We start from the raw sequence: 26,127 nt of genomic DNA, 5'->3' as shown, positions 1-26,127 counted from the left end.
GCAGCAGCTCGCACCCCCTCCGTCAGGAGCAGAGAGAGAGAGAGAGAGAGAGAGAGAGACACAGAGAAAAACAAACAATCAAAAATCAATACGTGCCCTTTGAGCTTTTAAGTATGCGAAGCACCGTGCAGCATGTCGCTTCACGAAGCAGCTGCACAGAAGGGAGCAACATGAAGATAATCTTTCAGCATTTTTAGACGAGCGTCTGTATCGTCTAGGTGTGCGAACAGCCCCCCTGCTCACACACCCCTACGTCAGCGTAAGAGAGAGAGAAAAGTAAGTTGGGTAGCTTCTCAGCCATCTGCCAATAGCGTCCCTTGGATGAAATCAACTGGGCAAACCAACTGAGGAAGCATGTACCAGAAATTAAAAGACCCATTGTCCGCAGAAATCCGCAAACCAGCAAAAAATCCGCGATATATATTTAAATTTGCTTACATATAAAATCCGCGATAAGAGTGTAGCCGCGAAAGGCGAAGCGTGATATAGCGAGGGATCACTGTATTGGGAATTGCAGGTCTGACACTGTGGTCAGTAACACAGGAGAGCCGCAGGGGACTGTACTTTTCTCCGGTCCTGTTCAGCCTATATACATCAGACTTCCAATACAACTCGGAGTCCTGCCACGTGCAAAATTTTGCTGACAACACTGGGCTGCAGGAGGAGGAGTTTAGGAACCTAATCAAGGACTTTGTTAAATAGTGCAACTCAAACCACCTACACCTGAACACCAGCAAAACCAAAGAGCTGGTGGTGGATTTTAGGAGGCCGGCCCAGGCCCCTCCTGGACCCCGTGATCATCAGAGATGACTGTGTGCAGAGAGTGCAGACCTATAAATACCTGGGAGTACAGCTGGATGATAAATTGGACTGGACTACCAATACTGATGCTCTGTGCAAGAGAGGACAGAGCCGACTATACTTCCTTAGAAGGCTGGCGTCCTTCAACATCTGCAATAAGATGCAGCAGATCTTCTATCAGATGGTTGTGGCGAGCGCCCTCTTCTGCGCAGTGGTGTGCTGGGGAGGCAGCATAAAGAAGGATGCCTCACGCCTGGACAAACTAGTGAGGACGGCAGGCTCTGTTGTAGGCATGGAGCTGGACAGTTTGACATCTGTGGCAGAGCGACGGGCGCTCAGCAGGCTCCTGTCAATCATGGAGAATCCACTGCATCCACTAAACAGTATCACCTCCAGACAGAGGAGCAGCTTTAGCGATAGACTGCTGTCAATGTCCTGCTCCACTGACAGACTGAGGAGATCGTTCCTCCCCCACATGATGTGACACCATTCAATTCCACTCGACTGCTGTCAATGTCCTGCTCCACTGACAGACTGAGGAGATCGTTCCTCCCACACATGATGTGACACCATTCAATTCCACTCGGGGGGGGGTTAAACATTAACATTATACAAAGTTATTGTCCGTTTTACTAGCATTTTTATCACTCTGCTGGAGTATGTGAATTACCCCTTGGGATTAATAAAGTATCCATCTATCTATCTATGCTCCCAACCTCTCTCTCGGGATTGCATCATACTTGTTTGAAATAACATCACCATCAGTCATCCTTCATATGTATGCAACAAACTGTGAAAAGAAGTGTTTTTCCCCTAGTGATACTCCAATCGATCAGCTGCTAATCTAAATTGGCTGATTTTCACCACAAATGCCTTTGGGCCATTGGCAAATTGGCTAATCACAAAAATATTGTTTAGCACATGCTTTTCTAAGCTTTATGGTAATTTCAGTTGTTGTGCTCCATTACACATGGTATTACAGTAGTTGACCTAGCGCACCCCCCTCCCCCCTAAATTTATGTAAATGAAGGCTATGACTGAAAATAATGGGAAAACTTATCTAATGTGATATGGACTCTAGATTAGCAATTCTGGGCATTACATGTATATTTATTTGTATTTTAATACTTTATGACAGTAATGGCAAAACCCAAGCCATCTGGGCAGGAAACAACATCATAGTAGCACTTGGGCAATCCTTGTTAACTGTGCTACATTATTAAAGTTTTTTTTCTCTTAATTGCAGTAAGTCTGCAAACAATAAAACACTTTTGACACATGCAATGGTGTGTGAATACTGCAGCCTTTAAACCAAAGTTACACAAAAGATGCATCTCCCGTGTATTCAAGGATAACTAAGGGAAAAAGGGGGCTCTAGGTGCATACAAAGTTGACATGATCATAAAGAGCGTGACAATGCCATTAGGCAGCAAGATACCACCATCACTAAAGCAAATGCACTCATGCCATTCTCATCCCCTTTTCGTAAATCAACTTATAATGCAAAGCACACTAACAATATTCTGATCTTCTGCCTATTACAGTAATTTAGAAAGTTAGTGTTTTGTATCCCTATTTCTGTTGAGTATGCTTTTAATATAATTCTATTAAAAATCGTATATAGATCTATTTATACATAGCTGACCTACCAATGCCACTACTAACCCGCACTGCTCCACACAAGTTATAGCTGACAAGGTATTAGAACCTTTGCCAATGTAAAAACTGATCTGGCAGTGCCGACACATTTTGGCTAGCTCCAGCAAATAAGACAAAAGTCATTTTCACCACAGGGCCACCTCACCAAAATTTAACACTTCGATCTTGATGAACAGAATATTCAAATGGAACATCTTTACTGAGTAATTCATTGAGACTACCTGTGCAACCTGAATCAGCTGCAGGTAAGGCCTCATTCTACTAGTAGTGACAAGGACACTACCAAAATACAAAACTACAGAAAAATCAGCCAGGAAGGATAAGGAGAGAGCAATTGTCTGTGATCACCACCTGCAAAACCATTCCCTTTTTGGAGGTTGTCTCGCTGTTGCCTCTCCATTGCACCTGTTGTCCCTTTCATCTGCACCAAAGCAGGTAAAGTTGATTCACAATCGCTTATGTTTCCTAAAAGGACAGATTGATATTCCTTAAATTTAACTGACTTTGTGTTAGACTGATGATTAAGTGCTCCCTTTATTTTTCTAAACAGTGTATATGAATGGTCAACTGTGGAGACCAAACGCTACCTAGTATTCTGAAGACTGCAGTGCAAGCTAGGGCATAACTGGGCAGAATTTATGCAATTCAGAGACTGAGTAAATGCCTAAACAACTTAAAAGTCTGTACTATATCGTGAGACTAGTAAGATAAATGTTTAAATCCTTTTAAGTAGCATCTGATTGATTTTTTTTAATCTGATCAGGTTAAGGTATACCTAGGACAATATTAGCCTATCCCAATCCTCTGATATTTCTGAAGCTAAGAACACCACAATATCTTGAATTTTGGGTTAACTATACAATGATGTCTAGCCAAATCCCTTTTAAGTAAGTTAATTTGTGGGGTGACAAACTGGAATGCAACAGTGCCAAATACATATCAACTTTAGAGCCTAATAAGTCTTGATCATGTGCTGCAATTTTTTTTTTAAGCATCTGTCCCCCCCCCAAAAAAAAAATAAAATAAAAAAATCACCAAATGCTGCACCCTACTGATACACTGGAACTAGTATACTACATTATATATATTATCACATTCGTACCGGTAATTGTAGATTTCTATAAACTACCAATAAAAAAATACGTATCTTCAAAGTAAACGCTTATTATATATTAACCTACATAATTTAATGGAGCAACAATTCTGGAAAGAGATTTTCATCCGATTTGTGAAAGTTTTTTTTTATTTAATTATTACAAACACCTGCTTTTGCCCTTTATGCTGCTGTATGTTAATTATTAACAGTAATGGCTTGATATTTCCTTTGTATCTGGTTCTGAAAAGCACATGTTGTGCTCTTCTTTAGCTAATCTCTCCATTTTACAGAACAATATGTGTTTTGTTACAAATGGCTTGGAAAGCACTTGCCAGAACTGTTCATGCAGATACACACACATATTGGTTCAGCCATTTTGCTGTCTAGTTTAAAAAAAAAAACAAAAACACTACTATGTGCCAGACCGGAATTTTTGCAAAAGGTCTATTACTAAAATGCAAGCAGACACAGTAGTGTGAAAATAATATGCTATTTTTTATCTTAACTATATATTTAAAAAAAAATACTGTAATGTACGCGTCCTAATGCTATATTTTATAAAAAGAAGGTTGACCCTATTATAACTGAACTGCAGTGCAAACTTCTATGCAGACTCAAGAAACATTTTTCCCTAACAGCAATATTAAACTGTTACCTTGAACAGGCTGTCTTTAACAAAGTCCGCCACAAAGAACTGGATATTAGTCTTCTGAATGTAAAAAGCCAACTGGAACAGTACTCTACTGCTCATAAGAAGAATGTGTCATATTTTATATAAGACATTAAAATGTCAGTACTAAGAAAAATATTCCATTATGTTATTCCCTGTAGTAGAATTAACAGGTTTTGGAAACAAGCGTACAAACAGTGCCTTAACTTTGTGTTAGCAAAAAAAAAAAAAAAAAAAACCCACACACTTGGAAGTACTTATGTAATAATGCCTATGCAGATTCTACTTATGTCGTTCTATCATCTTTAAAAACATGTTTACCCTAGCTGAAAAGATGCAAGATTAAGAAAATAAAAGTAATTCATAATCACCTTGTTTTATTTGCATACAGCTATTTTCTTTTTGCAATTATTTATGCTTTCTTTACTCCCTTTATCACTTTAGTGATTTTGTCTTTTGTCTATTCATTAGTTTGTGTTTATGATTAAAATTTTCAATATACTTAAATATTAACATGCCACTTTGCTGAGTCTTACCTATACCAAAACCCAATAAATTTTAAGTCTTTTCTATTTTTTATAAATGCCTTACAAATAGTGCTAGGCGGTATGAGCAAAATTCTACATCACTGTATTTTTCAAAATTATACCGGTTTCACTTTTTCTTTCTCCACATAACCAATCACCATACGATAAATGTCTTTGTGAAATTGAAACTAGTTATAAACTTAAGACCACAGAGTGTTCAGAACTTTAAAAAAATCTTCGTTATACATGTTTAATTATGCCATCCATTCAGGGTTGCACCCATCCCAGTAAGCATTGTGTGCGAGGGAGGAGCAAATCCTGAACAGGGAGCCAACACATTGCAAGGTGAATACGAGCAATACATACACTAGCAGGGTCAATATAGCATAACAAAACCCCATATCCTACATGACTTTGAAAAAAACGGAAGCATGCCGAGTAAACCCACCAGAAAAACATGCAAATTCAAGGCAGGGAACACCTGGAACGCCCTTGCTGCAACACAGCAGTGCACCCTTCACGCCACCATGCCCCCACATGATTGATTAATACATGCTTTAATGAATTTAGCATTCTAAATGTTCAGGGAGCAGGAATATCATGAAATGAATGTATTCTGTGTGGTGATCGCTGCCTGTGCCTCCTCTTAGTGCAAGAGGAAGTCAGTTTAAGAAGCACGTAGCGATTAACATGGCTCAGGGAACAGAACACAACACAAAGAATTTAATGTGCTACATAACTTATGACGGGGGTTTGAGAAAATCTAGTAAACTAAATATTCATTTCAAGATGAAGTTTAGTGTACCATGTTCTACTTTAATGACAAATTACGAGAATAAAGTCAACATGTCGTCACACTATTACACAGTACCCAGGTACATTACACAATACTGAAAAAAAAAAAACAAGTACAACTTGGCTTGCAGTATTATCCATTAGTATAGAAACAGTATTCACATATTTGAACATTATGGTCCACATCCGACCTTTTAAAACCAAAGTATCTCCAGGCAACAGACATGGCTCCTTTTTTTGGCAAAAGTTCTTCTGTGTCAACATGTTCAACTTTATCGTCTGCTACAGCTTCAGTTTCAGAATGTTCTCTGTCCATTTTCACTGTTCAATACTTCCACTAATGAGGAGTGTGGAAATAAAATTTTTTTTACTTGTCCACAGACAAGTAAACTTAGAAAATCCACTTGTCCGGCAGTTAAATTCACTTGCCCATAAACAAATAACAAAAGTGAAAATAGTGTTTTTTTCCTCATCTCTTTTATTGATACCAAAACTGCCTTCCATTTTAAAACTGAAAAAAGTTCTTTCAGGGAGTAGTATTTTGCCACCTTGCTCTAGAACATTTTATAAAAGATTCCCTTATCATTTTAACTCACTAATAAACAATGCCTTCATTATAGCTACACTAGTTCTGTTTCACATACTACAGTTACAGTGAAGATTTTTATAGATATTTCATAACCTTTGGAAACCGTTAGAATGTTTTCTTCTTTATTTTTAATAAACTGACCGCGCAAAACCAACTTGTTTTATATGAAATATTCGCTAATTAAAAACGATATATTGACGGCTCATCAAAATTGATGTTGTCACGCAATAAATTTCTTAACTTCTCAATATATCACAACCTACACGAAATCGCAAATTTCAGGAAAGATTAACTGCCTAACAAGCTTTGTTATGTGGTGAAAACAATTGTACTGTAAGTAAAATGACTGCATTTTTATGTAGAAACAATGAATTTTATCAATCTTCTTCTATAATACGCTACCGTGGCTGGCTGTTTGTCTGTCCAGGATTTTAAATCACCTGTAGCTCGCAAACCATTTCACCTTTTCACTTGAAATTTGGTACACATACAGTATACTACGTGACGTCTACTATCCGCTTTTGGGGTGATGATTTGTATTACTCTTTATTTTTATTTTATTGTTGAATCAACTCTCGGCAGTGCGCAGCAGGGCGCGCATGCGTATGGGAGCCATTCTCATTCCCCACCACCTTCGCTAATCATTCTTGAGGCAGATTGAAGACTTAAGTGCCAGTTTAAGTGAAAAATTAAAGAAAACGTACTAAGTAATTGCAACACAAAAACTAACTTAATCAGTTTTAACGCGAAAAGATGCCGACGAAAGAACAGAAGCAGCGGGCCGCTAGGGTGGAGAAAAGAAGAGCTGCTCAGGAAGCAACAAGCACATCAACCTCTGAGCAAATGTATGCTAAACGTACAGAGAAAGAGGATGAAAACTATGAATGCTCAAGTCAAGTGTATTTATTCACTGCATGTTATCGTGCAGTACGCCGTTACTGGTAATATATAAAAATTATTGATTATAATGAAAAATCATCAGATTACATCGTAATGTCGGCATGAAAAAAATGACCGCATCTCCAAGCGTATAAGTGTTAGTGTAAAATACTTATGTAAGACCGTAAAAGTGCTTCCCCTTTGAAAAATCAGCCGTCATTTTGTAAACAATATTGAAGACCAATTTGAGACATGAAGAACATGCCTAAGTAGACTGTTTCCGCACAAAATACGTACCCAAATGTTTAAAATTTGAAAGTAGTGGTAAAATGTGCCCTGCACAGCAAATATAATATTTTTTCTCCAGAAAATTGCACTTGTCCGCGGACAACTGAAACCAGAAATACACGCTTGTCCGACGGTCAATTTACCCGTGTCAGACGAGTCGGGCGTTGGATTTCCGCACCCCTGACTAATGCATGTACTCCGTTGCATGCGTGCTTAGCGGCACAGCAGTTAAAAAGGTTCCCCCCTTAAACAGTTTCCCGCTGTGCCATGTTTCTGAATGTTGTTTAGGCTATTTAAACTGGTGTTGCAATATAAGAAAAATCCATATCATAACAAAAATAAAAAACAAACTGGTATGAACTGGTATACCGCCCAGCACTACTTACAAATATTTTTACAAAGTAGTGCAGAGTAATCAAAATATAATTTCAAAACTCATTTCAGTTTAAAATGCTTACATAAGCATTGCCATTAGGCAATTAACTATTATGGACAGGTTACATTCTCTCAGTGGCGGGCCGTCAGGGCCTGCAAGGCCTTCTCTGCTGGCCTAAAAAAAAAATATCTGAATCACAAACTGATGTTATTTAATAAGTACTCATGGACAAAATATAATTAATTCCAAATAGTCTGTCCGCTTCCTTTCATAGCTTTTCCGATGGTTGTGCTGCTTCCAGACATGTATTTTCGTATTAAAGCATTTAACCAATCACATTTCAGCCATCATTTGTTGCCAGGCAGGGTCAAAGTCAATGAAGTCTGCCCAGAGGCCTTCACAATCCGTTCTGCAGCCCTTCTAACACAAAATAAATGTCGATTAAACTGTTGCTTCAACCAATGAGATTTTGAGTTGGTTTCACTAGGGTCCTCTAGCAGGCGTGCGGCAACGTCACCGTATTCAGACCCGTTGATTGGATAGGATGGTGCGGATGGTGAAATAGAAAAATCTGAATGAGAGCATCATGGGGCAGCTGTACACATTGGTATGTTTGGCGGTGACCATTCCCATGTCCACTGCTTCTGTTGAGCGGACATTTTCAGCCCTAAAGCGAATTAAAACTTATGCCAGAAATACGACAGGGCAGGTTCGACTTTCAGCATTTGCTTTGATGGTGATAGAAAGGGACTTCGTGATGGAACTGAAGCACACAGATAATCTGTACGACAGAGTAATTGAACTGTTTTTGAGGAAAGAGAGGAGGATGGATGTTGTTTACAAATAATCTGAGTTTTTGGCGAGTAAAATGTGATTTTCCTAAATAATATTGCAAATTTATGAGTTATTATTGATGTTTTTTATGTGTGTCGCGGGCTGTAGCTGCAGTAGAAAGATACTTGTTCACCCCTGGTTTGTCTATTTAATAAAGGCATTTATTGTGGCTACAGAAGTTATCTATCTGCGATGCTACGGCTCTTTATACTGTATTTCTGCATATTAAGATGGTTTTTATAACTATAAATTAGTTTTTGAGGGGCGGGTTGATTCAGACGGAGCACTACTGAAGGCCTAGGTCTCTAATCTCTTGATTATAACATTTTTTTCGCAAAGCAAAAAAATAAATAAGGTGACCAGCAACTGTAACACATTTACTGAATAGTTTAATAAACATTTGAATATAAATATGTACAGTACAGATCTGCTCCAGTCCCCAACACAATTACTGACCCTTTCAGAAAAGAAAAATGTACAGTTTAAGAAATGTTGACATAAAAGTGAAAGACTTAATTACCCATAACATTAACAGTAAGAATGGAATAATTATCTGGTGAAGTGAAAATCTGCAGCATGTTCTAAAATATAACAAAAAAAAGAAGGGTAGGAGTCAGCAATGAGTTTTCAATTCACCTTTACATGTCTACACACACATGTTAAGCCTCTTTACAATTAGCGCTGCTGTTAAGGCTGTGAAATGAGAGAACTTTGGCTAAGTGCTACTAAAAAGGCAGCACACGTAGCCTCCAAAAGACACTTAAGTCAGACAAATACATGGACAACACTTCACAAAACTAAAAATACATCAAAGTTAAAAATCAACAATCACTGATTCTTTAAACCCCAATTTAATGAGATCACTGCTTAGTGATGCTCCAATCGATCAGTCACTGATCTAAATTGGCCAATTTTCACTAAAAAAGGCTCAATCACTTTTATGTTAAACTGGCAGAAAAAAAATTGATTTTCAGCATCTTTACATTAATATAGTTGCAGTGCTCCTTTATGCAATTTATTACGACAGTTCAGCAAGCATATGTTTTTGCAACAAACATCCAGTAAATGGAGAAGAGCATGGAAGACTTCACCAGAGAGAAGATTGAAATATTAGCATATACAGTACATTAAAGAATGTCGAAATTCGAAAGAATGTATGAAATTAATGTTATATCTGTCACACAAATGGTGAAAGCTACTTTTTTTAAAATCAAGACTTGTTTCAGGTAAGTACATTACAAATGAAATTAAATAATACTGACAGCTTGTAATTATGAGAAGCATTTTATTTTCTTTAATACCATAGGTACAGTCATGGCCGAAATTATCGGCACCCCTGGAATTTTCCCAGAAAATGCACCATTTCTCCCAGAAAATGTTTGCAATTAGGCAGCAAAACATCCCCAAAACATCTTGGAACCTCCACCATGTTTGACTGTAGGTACTGTGTTCTTTTCTTCGTAGGCCTTATTCCGTTTCCTGTAAACAGTAAAATGATGACCTTTAACAAAAAGCTCTACCTTGGTCTCACCTGTCCACAAGACGTTCGCCCAGAAGGAATTTGGCTTCCTCAAGTACATTTTGGCAAACTCCAGTCTGGCTTTTTTATGTTTCTGTGTCAGCAGTGGGGTCCTCCTGGCTCTCCTGCCATTTCGTTCAGATGTCGACGGATAGTTCAAGCTGACACTGTTGCACACCGAGTCTGTGGAACAGCTTGAATATGTTTTGAAGTTGATTGGGGTTGTTTATACATCATTTGGACTATCCTTCGTTGCAGTCTTTTATCAATTTTTCTCTTCCGTCCACGTCCAGGGAGATTAGCTGCAGTGCCATGTGTTGTGAACTTCTTGATTATGTTGCGCACAGTATGAAGATCTCTGGAGATGGACTTGTAGCCTTGAGATTGTTGATATTTTTCCACAATTTTTGTTCTCAATTCCTCAGACAATTCCCTGCTCTTCTTTCTTTTCTCCATGCTTATTGTGGCACACTCAGACACACAACAGAAAGGTTGAGTCAAATTTTCTCCATTTTAACTGGCTTCAGGTGTGATTGCTGTATTGCCAGCACCTGTTTCTTGCCACAGGTGAGTTCAAACGAGCATCATATGCTTGAAATAAAACGATTTACCCACAATTTTGAAAGGGTGCCAATAATTCTGTCTGGCCCATTTTTGGAGTTCTGTGTGGCATGATGTCAGATTTGGCTTTTTTTCTCTGTTTTTTGTGTTGTTCCAATGCACATAAAGGAAATAAACACGTGTACAGTGATCCCTCGCTATATCGCGCTTCGTCTTTTGCGGCTTCACTCCATCGCATGTAAGCATATGTGAATATATATCACGGATTTTTCACTGCTTCGCGGATGTCTGCGGTCTACAGTACGTGTGCTTCCTCAGTTGATTTGCCCATTTGAATTCAAACAAGGGACGCTATTGGCGGATGGCTGAGAAGCTACCCAATCAGAGCACGCAGTTAAGTTCCTGTGTGCTGCTGATTGACCCAGCAACGGAGTGCTGCATTAACCAGGAAGTCTCATTTCACTCATTCAGCATTAATGCATGTTACTGCTAATGCTTCAGGATTGCAGAAAAGGTAAACGTTTTGGATATGTTGAAGGAAGGAAACAGCTACACCGCTGTAGGACACAATTACAGCATCAATGAGTCCACGATACTTTTTATTTAAAAAGGAGGAAAAGCATATAAGATCTACGGCCGCAGTGTCCTTTAATCAGGGCGCAAAACGAGTTGCAAGGGGACGTGATAAAGCAGTAGTCTGGATGAAATCTGCTTTAGGGATTTGGATTGAAGAGTGCTGGAAGAAGAACAACGGCAGTGCTAAACAGTCGCCTGAAGAGGCTCCTTTAGAAGAGCTGTAACGCTATCCATTGTTGTGCAGTAAAATTAAACTCATCGTTATCGGACAAGTCGTCGTGTCATTGTTGGTGAGTAACCATAATTAATTATTTACGTACAGTACTTATTACATGTACATAGTTTAGTGTCGCTGTACACACATTTTATTGTATACAATTTTTCTTGCATTGTACGTATTTATTGCTAGTGGCCTGTCTGTTGTAATGGCTGTAACGTATGATATCGGAGACGCTTGATATCTTTAAAATAATATTTAGGTTTTACTGTATGTAAACTGTGTTTACATACATAATTTCAACGAATCTTACCTAATATCTAAGAGAATACAAAGGGTTTATGCTGTATAACTGTGCGTGAAATGTTTATAATAGTGTGGGAGAGTTTGTAAGGGCTTAAAATATATAAAAATAACCATATAAACATATGGTTTGTACTTCGCGGATTTTCTTATTTCACGGGTGGCTCTGGAATGCAACCTCCGCGATGGAGGAGGGATTACTGTATACCAAAACATTTGTAATTGCAACTATTTTCTGGGAAAATTCCAGGGGTTATGATAATTTCAGCCATGACTGTATGTTGAATAGATGTTTTATCTAAATATTCATTAGTTAAAGTATGTAAGTTATAAGAATTTTTTTTTTTACTATGTTATGATCACTAAACAGTAAGCCTAAAAAATTTCATTTTGTTAATAAAAAAATAAGCAGGTAATACATGTGGTCTAGAATTGTAAAAAAAAAAAAAAAAATAAAAAAAAAAATACCAAAGCTGTCACTAATAAAGAACATTATACTTCTTTTCTGGTTATGCAGGAGCATAGTGTAAACGTTTTTTTAAAAGACGTCTATTATAAAAGAAAAATCCCGTGACGAGACGTGATCTTGAAGAGAGACAGAGAGACACTTCAGAGAGGCAAAGATACTTTCACTTCCTGCGACATGGTCAAGTCACGTCATACTGACATCCGTTGGAAGCATGTTCCAGTGAGACGGTGACCTAGGCAAGGAAAGTAATAATCAGCCTGGAAGAAGTGGAATTGAAAACCTTGCAGGTCCAAACGAGGTCAGCAATAAAAGACAGAGTGAAAGACACAGTAGAACTTCATTAAGACGTTCAAAAATGCCATACACATGCAGAGCAGGTTACAGATTATGAGAGAAGTGGAATGCGAAAGGCTCAAAAAAAAAAAAAAAAAACCTTTGCACGATACACATGCAGAGCAAGTTCAAAAATATGACAGAATATTCTAATGTGTCAAAAAAAAAAAAAAAAAAAAAAGATTGCATTCATGCAAACAAATGGAAATTATTACTAGGTGATAGTACAGATCAAATATAATATGGACATAGGTGATATGTTGGAAGTATGTAGATATTGTAAGGCTTTAAAGTTTAAGTCGGAGACTTGTAGATTGTCTAATTCGTGTTGCCATCAGGAAAAAGTACTGCTGCTTCCTAATGAAGAGGCGTTTCCGCAAAAATTAAAAGTTTTGTTGTTGAAATCCACAAACACTACAGGCAACATATATGTGTCTACAATACTCGTTTTGTGTTACCATTACTCAACGCACAAAATGTTGATTTACACAATAATGGACCATACGCCTGCGGTGGGCTGGCGCCCTGCCCGGGGTTTGTTTCCTGCCTTGCACCCTGTGTTGGCTGGGATTGGCTCCAGCAGACCCCCCATGACCCCGTAATTGGGATACAGCAGGTTGGATAATGGATGGATGGACCATACGCTATGAGAATCTGTGTTCCCGCAACCATTACAGCTACGACAAGTTTAATTTCGAAAAAACCCCAATTTGGTCAGGTGTATCTTCATGCTCACAGTTAAGCGATGCAACGTAGAATCGAAAGAGTTAAACTATCCGACGTAATAGAAATTATACAACCAATAATGGATACAAATCCATATGTCCAAAAGTATCGCACTTTACATGAAATTTATCAGTAAAACACAGACAAAGAAATTTTCTTGGATTTCTACATGAATCTGAAAGATCACAGTCACATTTATAATAAACCAACATGTGACGAATTGTCAGCGATAATAATTTCAAAAGACGGAGATATCACAGACAGAGTAGATATTAGCGTATATTCAAAGGCAAAGCATGATTCGTCATTTATGTCAAATACATCGCCACAGACCGACCCTTTACTCTTTCCTTTGCTTTTCCCAGATGACGAAACAGGATACAATATGAAACAAATGCATTCAGAAAAACAAATAACACCCACACAATAATTCGGCTCAAAATTAGCAATACGTTCCCATGTATTTAACCCACTTCTATCATCTCAACGTCTATCGCAACATTACATTATTAATGCGAATGTAAAAGTCGCAGCTAATCATCTCTTCTTAATTAAATCGAATCAAGCTAAACTTTGAACGGAACATATGCAAGGCCTCATTGCTCATGTTCAACATTCAAATATCAATAGTTCAGACAAATTCAAAATAGGCAAAGCAGTAATATTACCATCATCATATCAGGGTAGTCCGAGAGCACTGCAAGTTATATCATGATGCAATGGCAATATCCAGTCCATCGGTCGGCCAGATGTATTTCTTACAATGATGTAATCTTTCTAGTTAGCCAATAAAAGGTGTCATTTTGCTTGGCTTTTCTCTACATTCATAATGGCTAACACGGTACAACACCCTAGTATTACAATGATGTGCAATCCACAATGGCCAGATACCCGCAGCTTCTTGATAACAATGCCGCCGGCTACATCGGCTCTGGATATTCCCACTTTCGTATAGATTGTTTTATCAGAAAGTCTTATTTTTATGGAATGACCTCGAAATGGTGTTCTGGCAAAAAGGAGATCTTGATATGCCATTCGTATCAAAATGTTTACAGTTTCCCGTGAGAATAGCTTTTGCAATGACAATTAACAAATCACAAGGACAAACATTTGAAAAAGTCGGTTTATTTATAAGAGACAAAGAAGCGCTATTCACTCACGGCCAGTTATATGTTGCATTTTCATGCTGTAAGACCAAACAAGGAATCAAAATTCAATGCAATCTTGAAGAAAAGTCACTCAGTCAGTCATCCTCCAACCCGCTATATCTTACCACACGGGGGGTCTGCTGGAGCCAATTTCAGCCAGCACAGGGGGCAAGGCAGGAACGAATCCCGGGCAGGGTGCCAGCCAACTGCAGGGCACACGCACACACACACACACCAGGCACATACTAGGGACAATTTAGGATCGCCAATGCACCTAACCTGCATGTCTTTGGACTGTGGGAGGAAACCAGAGGAAACCAAACGCAGACACGAGAAGAACACGCAAACTCCACACAGGTAGAAACCGGGAAGCGAACCCAGGTCTCCTTACTGCAAGGCAGCAGCGCTACCACTGCCCCAACGTGCTGCCCTGAAGAAAAGTTCATTCCAAATATTGTTTTTACTGAAGTTTAAAAAAAAAAAAAAAAAAAAAAAAAAAAAAATGAACATAATGCATATGTAACAATTCCCATGAAAAAAACCCACTTTAAATTGTACTTCCACAGGACCAAACCCAGGGGTTGGCAAGCAAAGTGAGCAGGGGGTGCAACCCCTAGTAAAGAAAAAGATAAAAAGAAAAAAAAATAGATATCGGACGATCTGGTAACATGATATCAGTGATCAAATCAGCCCAAAAACTTTTTATTGGAGCATCCCTATCACTGCTGTGTGCTGCCAGAAAACATTTTTAATCACAAAATGTATAACTGGTTGCATGCAGAAATTAAATGATCTTCTTGGGATTCTCTGTGTGCCATGTTATCTCCATACATAGCCAATTTTCACTTCAATCAAATCTTACTGAACTCCATCTCTAAGTGGACCCACTATCTTCAAACAAAACAGGTGCTTACAACCTTCTCTAGAGTGAGAGTACAAATTCTAAAAATGTGTACATTTTCATTGATTTATATATACATATTTATATTATTTATAATACTTGTGTGAAATTGGCAGAAGCAAAACCAGACTGTCCACTTCTCACCATTTAGCTAGTTCACCTTTCTGTGCAAGATACTGGTGAGAAAGAAAAATGTAAATCTTTATACCTGTAGAAAAAACTGCACATTTAGAAATAAGTCCTTATTACATTTGCAACAATGTCTCAAATAATCAATAGAAAAACTCAAATACTCCCAATTTTAAACAATATGGCTCCATAAAATACAAAAGCAAGAAACACCCAAAAATTACATTTAACATTAGTAGTAATTTAATAAATATTACTCATAATTGTCAAAGTAAAACTCTGCTTTGACCTCAGATTTCATTTTTACTGCTCTCTCTTCTGTCCACAAAATAGAAATGCATGCTAATCAAATACTTTGAAAGTATTATAAGGCCTGATGAACTTCACCATAGTATCAGTGCTATTAGTGATTTAGTGAAGGTCACTGAAAATATGAGAAGTACATGACATTATACCACTAACTGACAAAGAATTGCATCTGCATATAGAGAGTGATGGGTAACTTCATTGATGATGGCTTATGAAAGGATTAATTTTAGGTAGGTGAAAGGCTGACTAATTTTAGCTCAAACATTGCATTAGAAAAACAGATTTCATTCTCAAAGTGTGGTCTGCAAGGTGACTTTTAAAATTTGTCAGTTAAGTCAGCACAATATTAAAGTAATCATGTATAATAACTAGGTTTCTGCCTGATAACTTTGTAAATAAACACAAGACGACAGCATGCACACCTCCCTTACTGCCTTTTTATGCGCAGGAGCCTGCACTCACAACACCAATCCACTTTATAGTAATTCTTTCAATATGCTGCACCCTGCTAGGTTATTGGTAGTATGTGCGTATGCTGCACCATATACCAAGGTACAAGCAGGGGTCTGCAGCTTTGGCCAATTACTCCTGCTGACACAGTGTGACCATTAGCAAGTTACTTCACCTGCCGACACTCCAACTGGAAAAACAAAAGAAATGTAACCATTTGTATTTCAAATGTAAGTCACCTTCTATGTATATTAAAAGTTGTAAGTCGCCTTGGATAAGGGTGTCAGACAAAGTTATAATAAGAAACCTTTTTATGCTTAATTTTAGTTAACTTGCTTAAGATTCCCAACCCTCAATTGCTTCTTCTTAAAAGGCTACATTCACTGCTTTTAATCTCTTCTTTTAAACAATTAATTGCTGAATACAAAGGAATCAGAGGTTCCTCATCTAAGCAAGCGATTCTCAAATTTAGTCTCGGCACCCACTGGAATGTAACAAGCACATATGTATATTATCAAGAGTTGCTTTAAACTATTTTCTTCACCTTTACCACCAGGATTTTTATTTTGCTCTTCCCGATGTTCTGGTTATTTAAGCTGTTACCAACATATGTGCACATAAATATATAGCTGCAGACTCAGTGTTTGCCTTTGTCATTGTTAGATAACAACTGAAAGAGCAAACTCCACAGGAAAAAAGTGAATACTGAAAATGCAAAAGTTAGAGATAAGCATTTCAAACTAAGCCCAACGTTTCGTATTCATGTAGAACTCACACAACTTTACCTTCCTGAATGCAAAATAATAAAAGACAAAGGGACCAGTTAATTAAACAGTGCAACAAATAAGAAATCACCGACTGTGAAACTGGATGGAACAACATCCTGCGATGACAGCAGAACCCCAGGACTGACAAAAATCAAATCTAACCTAACTTGTACCAGTTTACTACTGCATGTGCTTAGTACCTGGAAAGGAGCAGAAGAGAAAAACTGAAGGACTACCAATAACTAATTAGCTCAAGTTCAGAAATTGTTTTGATATTTCTGGAAAAGTGAAATCTACAATAAAAAATAATTTGATGTTGCTGAATAACGCCATAACAACATCTACTTCAGTGTTTATCTGCAAAATTTCACTTGTTGTGATCAACCCCTTTCTCTCACTTAACATTTTTTCAAAATAGAAAATCAATCCCTCTCCTGTCCAGTGTTAAAATCGATGATTACACAGTTCTCTCTTCTAAATTCACTTTGATGTCATCCTGGAAAGCTCAACTGTGCCTCTTGCAATCCATTAATTACACATGCCCAGTGACGTGCACTGCTTCTTTTGCATCACTACTTTTAGGCTGCCTGTTGTTACACTGCCGTCGTAGCCTAGGGGTTATTATGGATTACTGGCTGAAATCCAGGGCTTTGATACTCAAATCCAGAAACAATAGATAAGAATATTTTCACATAAATGTCTTTAATAAAATAAATGTGGTAATTACAACTTGAAAAGTCACGAACGTGATTAGGCCTGGATAGTATATCTAGCACCACGACAGGAACAATATTTTTAATGTATCATTTGAAAATAAAACTATCATCCATCCATCCATTTTCCAACCCGCTGAATCCAAACACAGGGTCACAGGGGTCTGCTGGAGCCAATCCCAGCCAACACAGGGCACAAGGGCAGGAACCAATCCCGGGCAGGGTGCCAACCCACCCGCAGGACACACACAAACACACACCAAGCACACACTAGGGCCAATTTAGAATCGCCAATCCACCTAACCAGCATGTCTTTGGACTGTGGGAGGAAACTGGAGCGCCCGGAGGAAACCCACGCAGACATGGGGAGAACATGCAAACTCCACACAGGGAGGACCCGGGAAGCAAACCCAGGTCCCCCAACTGCGAGGCAGCAGTGCTACCCACTGCGCCACCGTGCCGCCCAATAAAACTATCATGATATATTAATTTAATCTAACAACAGGAACTCATGGCGTCAGCAGCGGACGTCGGAGTTAACAAGGCAACCTCAGACAGAGAAATATGGTGGAAAACACAGTTGTAGATCTATAGTGTATGAGGAAATTAGTTTTGACTTTACTAGAACAAATGCTATATATAGCATACAGTGCGCCGCAGTGAGATGCGCCATCATGAGCTGCAGTTGCTTAAACAGTACACTTTCTAACCAGATATAACAGCTAGCACTTGTAATTGTGCACTTTGAGGTGTTTGTGCAACAAGCCAGTCTTATTTCCCTAGTTTTCATGTAAGTGCGTCTGTATCATCTCCCGCTTGTTGTTTTGTGTCCGTTTCCCCAGATAAACTACAGTGTTTCCACCCCGTCTATCTATTAGCAGCTGGAGATCCACAAAGGGAGAAAAATGAATCACGTATCATAAAGTAGTTTTTATTCCTGAGCTTTCGGCCCCTACCAGGAGTCTTCATCAGAGGATAATGCTTAGACTTACAAGAATCAAAGGCAATATATAGCACAATTTGTTGTGGGTGGGGGTTGGCGGGGATGGGGGGTACAGGTCGTAACATTTTATTTACTATGAACATGTTCTAATTAAGTTTGCATATGCTGGGTTTATGTTCAAATGTCTGTTAATGGCACTTTTGTCTGATAGCCAAGATTCAGCCAGTTCTCTGGCACTTTTAGTACTGGCCTTAACACTAGAATTACCAGAGCCTACAAAAAAACTCAGATCCGGCCCACCTTAAATTGCTTCTTAAATCCGTTCACACCTCTCCGCCAGCGTCTTTTGTCCTCTAAATGTGCTGATAAAGACAAACTGCCAGCAGCCGGCTATTCCATCCCCCCACCAACTTAGAACGTGCGCGAAGTTTTCCCAGCTCATGCCTTGATTGATTATCTGGGAGTGAAGTGGAGTTTTAGAGTGAAAATAATAGATCGTTATTTGGAACACACGCATTTCATGTGTGTACCGTTTCTACAGTAATCTGTGTAAACACATTTGTTAAAACAGAAACTTCATATTTTAGTAATAAATGTTACAAAATGTAGGCATAAACTATAGAATGTGTAAAGCCTGAGTTCCAAAGATCAAATAAACACTTTCACAAAAGCTTCAAGAACTAAACAACAGTTTCTGTGGCGTAGCGCAGCACGTTAAGATTTGTCTCTCAGAGCGCAGTAGCTTTGCTGTGCCTCACAGACATGAGTTCAATTCCCCACTGGGGATAAAGTGTTACTTCTTTTTTCTTTTTAACCTCAAACGGACATAAAATTTATAAATTGGTATGCACTGTCAGTTAATGAGATTGTTATATTTTCATGTGGGATGCTCCTTTTAAAATATTTTTTTTAACAATTGAGACAGCAATTAACATGAACAACTGTCCTTATAACTTATTTTTTCAAGATCCATAACACACAGACAGACAGAGCACTGCGTAATAGAAACACAGACAGGCAGAGATATTCAAATAAACAGGGAAGGCACATGTACTGAAAGAAAAAAAAGATCAACATGTGCGTTGTTCCTGCTGCACTAAATAAGCTCACGCTCTCTAACATCACCCCTCCCCCCGATCTGACTCTCTAAGTAACAGCATAACTACAGACACAAACCAAGTGCATGTGTGTACTGTATAATATTAACAAAAAGAGCAGCTTACTACTGAAAACGGCAAATATAGGAGTGAGTGGGGATCAAACCGGGAACTCTTGATTACACTTGGTTTGTATCTTAACACGCTACGCCACGGAAACTTGTTTAGTTCTTGAAGCTTTTGTGAAAGTGTTTATTTGATCTTTGGAACTCGGGCTTTACACTTTCTACAGTTTATGCCTACATTTTGTAACATTTATTACTAAAATATGAAGTTTCTGTTTTAACAATGTGTTTACACAGATTACTGTAGAAAATGGTACACACATGAAATGCGTGTGTTCCAAATAATGATCTATTATTTCCACTCTAAAACTCCACTTCACTCCCAGATAATCAATCAAGGCATGAGCTGGGAAAAGTTTGTGCACGTTCTAAGTCGGAGGGGGGGATGGTATAGCCGGCTTGTACATTGTCCCAGTTAAACGTATGTCCTGTTGATTTTGTATGTGTATAGATCTGTGATCTTGAGTCCTTCCTTCTAAGGAATATATAATAATATACACACACACACAATACACTATGGGGCTTCGCTCGCCAACCAAACCCCCCCCAAGGCAGGGCTATGCACCACCCACTTCACTGCCGCTCACACAACTGGATTTCACTTTCACCAAACAGCAAATCTAAACACTACTTTTCCCTGATGGCAACACGAATTAGGCAATCTACAAGTCTCTGACTTAAAGTTCGATCTCTTTTCGCTGTTCCATTATTTAACTGAGTATTAATTTCCGTTTGTTTGCGCTAATGCGATCTTTACTATCATTTTTTTGAGACTTTCGAATTTTAGTACTTTCATTATCTCTAACCTGCTCTGCATGTGTATCGCGCCAATGTTTTTGAATTCTTTACGACATTCTACTTCGTCATCTACTCTTTGTCTTTTACTTCCAGCACCGGCTGTGGTTAAATCTCTTTACACAAAGACTCGTCTCATGGGATGTAGAAGTATCTGTCTGAAAGAGTTACATCTCATACCAGGATTTTTTTTTTTTTTTTTTTAGAATAGATACCGTGTTTCCCCCAAAATAAGACAGGGTCTTATATTAATTTATCCTTAAAAAGATGCACTAGGGCTTCTTTTCAGGGGATGTCTCGTTTTTTCATGAACAAAAATCTACATTTATTCTTGAACAAAAATCTACATTTCTCTCTATTATAAAAAAAAAAATCTTGGAAGGCTTGGAAGGAGACGATATGTGATTTTCTCTGAGACACTTTAACGACCTGCAAGACAAGGTGGTGAGACAAAAGGGTAGCTGCTGCACAGGCTTTTAAATGATCGACACGCAGCGCGAAAAGCAGTAGATGCAGCTCGGCAGCAGTAAAACAGTGGCTGATCTGAATGCGTAGCGTGTGTTCAGCCCCCCCCCCCCCCCCCCCCCTTCACAACGCGAGCAGCAGAGACGCGAAGTGGCCGGCGTGCAGCGTGCCCCGGGAGGTGGGCGAGTGAAGCGAGCCAGGGGCACAACCCCCTAGTATTCTTGAACAAAAATCTACATTTATTCAAATACAGTCTTCTACTGGAACATCATCATATCTCTCCAAACTCCATTATGAATTTCTTGCGACTTCATTTCCTTTAGAACAATCGGCCCCAATATCTCATGTCTAGCAATAGAGCTTTCCTTAAATGAGCACCTCGTCCATGTAACCTGCTCATAGTGCATCCGGATGTCCAACTTTTTCTCTTTGCTGAAAGCAGTAAGATTTTTGCCCTGGGACTCCTCCACAATTCCTTTCTTGTATTCGACAGAATAGCTCTTTCTTTTTACACTCATCTTGTCGGGGGGGTCAAAATACTGGTATTTCCTGTTCATCCTGAAAAATCATGCTAGGGCTTATTTTTGGGGAAATACGGTATATATCTATCTGTATATATATATAAAAAAGCCAATTTCTGTCTTTGTTTCTGTCCACTTTTACCTTTAGCAAATTTGTGCTTGGTCTGTAACATTTAAATTCGACTTAATATGAGAAATGTTTTATTTCGATTAAACCAATAAATAAATATATATATATATATATATATATATATACACACACACAGTATATGAGCTTAATTTGTTTTAATGAGACTAAATAGGTGCTTTCACTAATCTGATATGATAACTTTGTGCATTTTTAAACTTCCCTGATGTCTTTCTATGCCCTTGAATTCTAGCAAAAAATGACCCCCAAATTATCATACACATATAAACAAACACATTCATTTCCTTTAAAGCTGCGGGATTGAGAATTGTGAACAAAGTTTGAACAAATTGTTTGTTGCAATTTTATACTATGAAATTTTCACCAACACGTCAACATTTGAAAACATGAGAATATTTATATTGTTTACCATTATCAATTTCTTGCTAGAGATAGGAGAGATAAGGTACCTTTCAACAAGGCAAAGATACTTCAACTCCAAAAGAACTGGAAGCCTCTAACTTACCTTAGTCATTCCTATTACAACTGATTTTTAACGTATTATACTTAACCTCACTGCGGCTAACTGCCTAGTCAGAGGTGTTCTATATTTTTAGTCACTGTGGTGTGTATTAGAGAGGTGTTGGATGTCATAATATTTATTTATCGAGCTTCTGCAAAATGTCAAATTTCCCCCTGGCAACAAATAAAGTTCTGTCTCGTATTATACTGAATTTTACAGTAATCCTTGACAAACCAGTGCAAGCTTTTCAGCCATTAATAGCCTAATAAATATGCTAAAACTAATTAAAAGCATCAATAACATTAGTTCTAAAAATTCTTGCAGCAACTTTGTTATGTAGCCTGTTATCACTACGATGCTTCAAGCGAGGACTAAAAATATATATATTTAAACAAACAGTGGAGACGGACGTCTGAGCAGGCAATAGTCATGCAACAACACGGGTCATAAAAAGAATTGGGAGCCTTTCACTTAGTCTTCTAAAGGGACATCTAACTACAGAATTTGCAAAGCTGAATTCTTGGGAAGGGATTTGGTTACATTGAAGTTGGGTGGTTGGAGCCATTGCCGAGAACTAAGAAGGCTCAGCTAACTAAGACGGAATGATCCCAGATATAATCAGAACCTAGCAAGCGTATCACAATTACACCGATCTCATTTTATTTTATAGAACCGCATCCGACTCATACACGTACAATCTAATCACACCCAGGACAGGGCTTAAAAAAAAATTATTATGCCCCACTAAACAGTCTGAACAATTAGAACCAGCAATATGTTTCATACTACTTACTTGCTGGAAAAAGAAGATGCAAACTCACAAAAAATGCGTAAATCGTATCGTTGTGAATACGTTAATAATGACATTTTTTATTTATATCATAGTGTATTTGTGTAAATACTGGTATAATTATAGAGAGATGTTCAAACAATCTTGAATAGCACTCGGCACCTTCTCAGAGTATCCATTTCCCATAAAACAGAAAAGTGTAGATGGCACGTTTCTCGGAGGGAGAGGGAGTGGGCAGCAAATCTCCCTACTACGTGAGAAAAGTGCAAAATACGATAAACGTCAAACGTTACCTTTGCACAGAACGTGCCGACATGCTCCTACGCTCTTTTGTTAACGTCGACAGTCTCAAAAACACACACGAGAACGTGATGACAAGCGTCACAGAACTGCACACGTATTAATGGCGGACTGTTGACTAGTTACCAAAAATAGACATTAAAAAGACAACACACGCAAAACATCACCCTAGAGATCACGGCATGTTATCACTGCGTATAAACAAAAATGTGATTCTACCGTTACAAAGACAACTACTAAGTCCCAATCGCCGTCATCGTGCTGAAACAAAAACTGAGACCTACACGATACCGATTTCGATCAAGCCACCGCGCCCCGAATCGCGGCAACTCTGAGACAGCCTCGGGCCCAGGCAGCTCTGCAATACCAACAATCATCAGGCAAGCGCAGGCGCACTAGAGCGCCCGCATAAATCTCACTGCGCCATCAGTTCAAGGAAACACAAAGCACTTGTTGTTTTTCGCGACGCTCGAGAGAAACAAAACAATATTCCTTTTGTTATCCATTACAACTCACCAGAGAAAGCAAAACAAGTACACACTTGATTTGAACCGTATTTCGTTTCAGATTTCTAAAACAAAATGCAAATAATACCCATTTGTGTCTCCTTTCATCGCCCGCGCTTCATCTTCTGCTGCACCAAACCTGTTCTTACACTGACTTCTTGTCGACACTTTTTTCGAGAACATTCCAGCAGCTGCAGAAGCGGAAGGGGTGACGTCACGGGACATGATTCTCTCTCTCCCCCCCCCCCCTTGGATGAATGCGGTTTTGTAAAAGAAAGGAGGGGTGAATATAGCGATTGAATTTCCTTTCACTAAGGCGCAGAGATTCAGTAGGTACTTTGTAAGACGCCCTCCTTTTTGTTTAGTTTTATTTTTCTTCAGTTGTGATTCATCGTTTCCAAAATTAAACACATAGATGCACAAAGGAGGCGGGCGTAAACGTTTGTGGTGTAGCTGGCCAATCGGCGTTGTCGTTAGAGAGCACATAGTCGGACGCAGCGCGTGACACGACTCAAGCCAATGGTGCCTCGCTTTACAGATTTTTTTTTTTGGTCGTTGGAGACAAGAACGCAAGGGAATGTTTTCAAAACCAGCTAAAGCAGGAAGGGGAAGACATACTGTGGTGGTTGGGGGGTTCGTTTGACTGTTACATTTTAAACACTAGATTGACACTGTTGTGTTTGGCAGTAGCGGCGAGCCTGGAGAAACGCGCGGGAGCCGAAAGAGCATTCGTAGAGGTAAGATGCATGTCACTCGTCGTTTCGTTGCCGTTTACGCCACGGACGCTGTTGTAGGTGGACTGGCTGTTCAAGAAGCGAGGCGCGTGGCTTAAAAATAAATAAATGGCTCTTATGAGGGGTTTCTTGGAAACGTTTTCCCTCCGCACCCCCTCGTACTTGATCAACCACGTTTTGTGGTTAACAATTTGGAGCTTCTTAAATTTACGTGCAATAGAAGGTGCTTAGATCCAAAATTGTCGTTGTGAACGACTTGACTGAGTGACAGGCTGTTTGGCTGAGCTCGAACAAGGAAGGGAGGATGCCTGTGAGTTAGCTGTCAGACTTGGACACGCGGGCAAAGCAGAGGCGATTTTAAGACTCGGGAATTCACTGTGGGGTTATTGAAATCCATATAGATACATACCCATCTTTCTCCCCCCGATGTTTTGCGGATGTATTGAAAACGAAAGCGCTTTCTATGTTATAATGGTTGTCTGGCCGTGTGCTCTAAATCCTCGTTGAAAAAAACGCACTGGTTGGAAGAACATTTTTAGGGAGGCGTGTGCGTGGATTGTGTTTTTTATTCTCCTATGCAGATGAAAGCAATTGTGTAAACGCAGATCTTTTTGCTTTTGTAGCTGAAATAGCCAGCGGAGTACCAGTTTTCAGTGCCCGCTTGCTGCCTGATCTTTGAGCAACAGTACACGGCCGGAGGCTTCATGTCTTGTTTATTTTCAGATTAGTTTCCTCTGATGAACATATGGATGAAGGGGTTTGCTACTGGGGCAGACGAAGCTTTTGTCTGTCAATAATGTTGTAGTTAATAAAGGGTCTCAGAGCTTTAAGAGTTCACTTGGGTGAAAAATGCCACGTACGGGTTTTTGACACATTTTCGTAGGTTGCTTCGTGTATTTACCAATAACATAGTTTGCAGTTTGACTTTATTTTCTGATGGTTTTGACAGTGTTTTCCGTATATATATATCGCCGAGTTCTTCTATTCAGTTGAAAGCTATTTTAGTATGTGGTGCAAATAGGAGAGAAAACGTCCTATTCAAGGTAGTTCTTTCACCCTTCTTTTTATTAATTTGTTTGGGTCATTATTTTATTTGTATGTAGAAGGGGATATCAGCACACTTGGTTTTTTTTTGTTTTTTTAATAGGTAACCTGACGTGTGTCTAAGCAGCATCTCAGAACGAAACTGTTGTTGGAAACTGCCTTGAAGAGCAAACTCCGTCATTGAGTATTTCAAATGGATTATGGCATTTCTTGTAGAAAGCCCGTATTCATGTTTGTTTTAATTGCAGTGCAACAGCGATCAGTCTCAGTGTCGGCTGGATTAATCACGTCTTTGTTCTCATGTTCTTAGTCATTTCCAGCAGAATTGGGACATCCAACGTCTTGTATTATTTTATAGGAAGTAAATCATAATACTTATAGAACAATATGGTTTTCAGTTTATTCAGCACCCCCATAGTCTCAAATTTTTGTAAATGCACTAGAGCTGGTGGGGGTTGGCAGTGGGGGGGTTGGCCAGCTGACTTGAGTAAACAAACGCACACAATTGGTTTTTACCCAGTT

General features: G+C 38.8%; 1 protein-coding gene and 1 long non-coding RNA gene across 4 annotated transcripts in view; one reads left to right on the top strand and one right to left on the bottom strand.

The window, feature by feature from the left end:
• The window catches only part of LOC114653409 (uncharacterized), a 55,927-nt gene extending 31,739 nt beyond the window's left edge, over positions 1-24,188 (bottom strand). The window contains exon 1 of the long non-coding RNA XR_003716510.2: positions 23,916-24,188. This is a non-coding gene — a long non-coding RNA (uncharacterized LOC114653409). The remainder of the gene's footprint in view (positions 1-23,915) is intronic.
• A 133-nt stretch (positions 24,189-24,321) lies between these two features.
• ankrd12 (ankyrin repeat domain 12) overlaps positions 24,322-26,127 on the top strand; it is a 275,819-nt gene continuing 274,013 nt past the window's right edge. The window contains exon 1 of one of the 3 annotated variants that reach the window (XM_051928869.1): positions 24,322-24,564. The gene's annotated coding sequence lies outside the window, so the exon portion shown is untranslated. The remainder of the gene's footprint in view (positions 24,565-26,127) is intronic. The other 2 variants (XM_028803702.2, XM_051928868.1) reach the window with 2 other exon arrangements.

Source organism: Erpetoichthys calabaricus, chromosome 6 (genome assembly GCF_900747795.2).
Source record: "Erpetoichthys calabaricus chromosome 6, fErpCal1.3, whole genome shotgun sequence".
Lineage (NCBI taxonomy): Eukaryota > Metazoa > Chordata > Cladistia > Polypteriformes > Polypteridae > Erpetoichthys > Erpetoichthys calabaricus.
The sequence above is the reverse complement of the archived record's forward strand: the minus strand, read 5'-3'. Positions and strand labels throughout refer to the sequence as shown.